This window comes from Chrysoperla carnea, chromosome 1 (genome assembly GCF_905475395.1).
Source record: "Chrysoperla carnea chromosome 1, inChrCarn1.1, whole genome shotgun sequence".
NCBI lineage: Eukaryota > Metazoa > Arthropoda > Insecta > Neuroptera > Chrysopidae > Chrysoperla > Chrysoperla carnea.
This window is the reverse complement of record NC_058337.1, coordinates 33,675,587-33,679,983: the sequence shown is the minus strand read 5'-3', so window position 1 is coordinate 33,679,983 and position 4,397 is coordinate 33,675,587.

Sequence of the window (4,397 nt, the reverse complement as noted above, 5' to 3'; positions counted from 1 at the left end):
GCGGGATGGATTTAGTGGGATGGGTTAAGCGGGAAGGATTTAGGGGGATGAGTTTAGCGGGCTAGATAAAGCGGGGTGGGCTCAGCGGGCAGGCTAAGCATTCTATAGGTATTAATGAATTGGAGCTTTTAATGAATTGGAGTTTGATTTTAAAAGTCTAATTACATGCTTGTTATATTATTAAATTCCTCCACAAAATGTAACTGAATGTTTAAGAAATATCTGTCTCATTAAGATTTTAACTGAACGTTGAAACAAAAAGTCACAATGTCTTCGCGGTTGATTAACGACCTGAATCACTTGATATTTGTAGCAATTCTAAGTGACTGGTTGTTCTGGCAGTGAAAGAATCATTGAAATGAGTATCTGAGTATGGTTATTTTAAATAGAAACTTGCTTGTTCTGTTTATCTAAGTATTTTTTCACTTATCGAAACTCTTTTTTTTTTTGTCGAAAGGAATTTCTAATTAGCAACAACAACAAGGATTTCAGAAATCAATTGCCCCTCAAATTTTCTTTCATAAAGTCGTAAGATTTAATACGATAACAATGCTCAAATTCCTACACAATATCATCCGTAGATATCTTAATGTTACCAATAGCACCATTTTTTTGTACAAACTACCTGTTACAACAAGTAACAAAATACAACTGAACAAAAATGTGCCCTAATAGTCGTCATAATACCGTGATACAAGTCGTCATAATACCGTGATAGAATGAACAAGTCCGTGTTTGTTCTTGTAACCAGGGTGTCTAAGTATCGTCAATTAATAGCAACTTTTTCAATTCGCTGCAAGTTATTTTAAAATGAAAACTACTGACTATTATTAATAAATTGGCAGTACATAATCGGTGTTGTACTGAAGTCGTGTGGGTGCGACCCCTGTAGTGCACACGACTAACTTCCCAGAGGGGGAAAAACTTTAAAAAAAAAGTCTTCTTAGATTATTCTTCGAGCATGTACTGCAGCTTATGCTGGAACGATCATTATCTCCATAGATAAATGTTTTAGATATATGTCATAAATAGATGTTTTATCCACTTTTCAGATTCTGTTTATTCAGTTTTTTATTACCATTAAAAAAAGGCTCAACTCTGCATTGGCTCATCTGCAATGGCTCATCGCTCTATTCTGCTCTATTCTTTCAGTTCTTAAATACGCGATTACGCATCGAATAAGCCCAACCACGTGTTATTGACCACAAGACCATGTCCTCGTTGAGAATACTATTAATATTTCCAAACATGCGGTTACGAATATACCATTAGTCAATGTCTAGTCAAATGAATAAAAAACTTGAGATTGCTGCATATGCTTGCTAGATATTTATTTATATCGAAGTAACATTTTGAGTGATGTTCGTTGAAAAGAGTAAATAGATGATAGAAGGGGGCAATAGATGGGGTTTTTTAAACATGATGACGATGACACAAGTGAAAAGAAAATTATTTATATATATATATATAAATGGGAATATATATCTACTACGTAGAAGCAAGAGTATCTATATATCTTTTATTTACATTATATACTTCGTAAGTAAATATATGCATATTTACGAAGATATTTTGTAGTGGGAAGTTATTGGGAAAAATATTTATTTAATTTTCAAAATTTAATATGAGAAAAGAGATACGATTTTGATATTGATTAGACAGAACAATGGAAGGGATGAAATCAAAAAAAGATGCTCAAGTTCATTTATCAGGACAACTTGAAACTTTCTTGAAAGATCTGGCTAGAGATACCTTCTCCCCATTCTCCCCTTTCCTAGTAGATATTAACATAGTAACTTCGAAATAACAATCACAGCTTATTGAATTTCATTTCCAACTTGGAAAATGTTTCCATATGATGTGATCTGGGACATAAACATAGCATTTGCCAAATTGGAAGGTAAGATCATGTTGAAGGAAGTGGAATCTAATAATCGGTGATTCTAATTTCAAAGTAACAATTTTACTATGTACTTACTAAGAAACGGAAGAAAGAGTGTAAAGTTACCTAAATCTTCCAAGCAAATTTTCAATTGTCTTGAGAAATTAACATGGATATCTTTTTTTGATTTCACTTCTTTCATCTTTGGTATATGGAGAAGAACTTGAACATAATTTATTAATGGGGCGGAGGCATTTGTGTGTTGTACTTATTGTATTTATTCTCGTAAATGGAACATTCTTTAGCAGGATTCTTAATTTTTGATTACGTAACAACTTTAAATTTGGTATCTTATTGAAACATGGATAATAGGAAACATCGATGATTTTTTTTCGCTCTTAACAAAATGTGAAAATAATGTGGAGATGACAAAAAGTGAAATTAAAATTGAAATCGGCCAAGAAATATCAGCATTTTAAACTACTAATTAAACAGATAGATCGTAATATACTTACTATGTTTTCCATAAGAACTCCATGATAAATTCTGTTTAAGTAGAAAGAGATACAAGCAAATCATTGATGGCTTGGTTGTTTTTACATTTATTCTGACTTTATTTTCTATTTTAGGATTTTTAACCGCTTCTTATGGATTATTACCCTCTGAAATTGGGTAACATATTAAAAAACTTCTGTTTTTGTTCGGTTCTCTTGCAAAACTTGTTTGGAAAATTAACAATTCGAGGAACTCAGACAGATAGTAGGGGGAATGCTGAATAAGGAACGTCGCAGTTCTGGAAATTGTCAGTTGATCATATTTCAAGAAACCAACGATACCTAAGTAGTTTGTGATCAACCGCGGAAAATAGAAGAATAAAAACGCATCTAAATGTTCTCGGAGGAACATAAAGAAGAAGAAGAAAATGTTTCAATGACAAAAAGGTAAACTGACAATTTTCTAGATCTCAAGGTATTCTTGTTAGTAGTTCCTTCAATTCCTATCAGTATTATTTATCTCTACTTACTCCTTCTATTAATTTAATTTTTAGTGATGAACGAAACCAAGACCAAGACCAAAACTCTTCTTTGACTATCTTTTTTTAATGAATTTAGTATAATGGGTTTAGCATCTTTGTTTTATTCATTGATCTTGGTCTTGCAAGTCTTGTTTGGTCTTGCATATGAGTAAGAGCAAGATCAAAAATACATTATCAAGTATGCTAGACAGAACCAGTTAATTATAACCATAAAATATACATAGAGTACGCGAGGGATCTGTAAGTCTGTAAGTGGGTGCGATATGATGAATGAGAGAGAAGACTGTCAGTGAGTTCCTCTGTGTTCTTGACATAATCATTTGTACATTATATACTTATTATATCTATAAGTATATGTATTAGACTAGGACACAGGGAAACTTACTGGCAGTCTTCTCTCTCGCTTCTTATATTGCATCCACTTACAGGCTAGCGTTCTTCATATCTCTATGATCATAACAGGACCAAGACCAATGTGTAAAACACAAATCAAAATTCCAGCCAAAGTGTGTAAGATAAAAACAGGCAAATTAGTCTTGGCGATCTTAGGCCTTTTTAAATGAGTTTTGCAAGAAAATCTGACGTAGCAAAACCTGTAATAAACCTGAGCAATGAATGAAAATGCCTAAAACTATTTGAACATAATTACGATATTATAGCGATTAATATGTTTTTCCCGTCTCTTCCATCACCAACTTGTGAATTTATTGTAAGAGATGTTAGGTAAGTGATTTCCGAATATTCTCTAGCCATCATATTCTATTATGCCGTCAAACTTCCACAAATTCAGAATTCGATGAAGTTTCAAACCAATATGACAATTAGAAAAAACTGTATTGTTAGTTGTAAGATTTGTTAAAATCGCAAATTAAATCAAATTTTAAAAAAGGTTAAAGATCCAAAAAAACAATATCAAAACAAATTCTTTCGAAAATAAAGTAGAGATAAATATATAATCACAAAAATACCCTCAATCAAGTAAATACGTTTTATAATTTTGATTGTATGATGTAAGGGTTGTACATACATAGTACAACTAATTGAAAGATATATTATTTATTTACATGTTACATAATAGTCCAAGTAAATTGGGAATTTTTAATTAGTTGATATTTGAAATCAACTATATATAATATTATAAATGTGAAGGTAAGGATATTTGTTTGTTTGTTTGTTTGCTACACTTTCACGCAAAAATTAAATAATGAATTTGAATGAAACTTACAATAATATAGCAGAATAACACATGAGCTATAATTTATAAAAAAAATTAAAAAAAAATTTTTTTTATATTAAAAATTAAAAAATTTTAATAAAAATATTTATTTATTTTTTGACATTTCATAAGAGAGTGAAGGAGAAGTATCCGACATAGTTCTTACATTTAAAAACTTGAAAACTGATTATTTGATACATATGCTATTATCGAAGAAGTGTACGTTTGATTAACGCATTTTCATTGAAAAGAAGTAGTTTAAA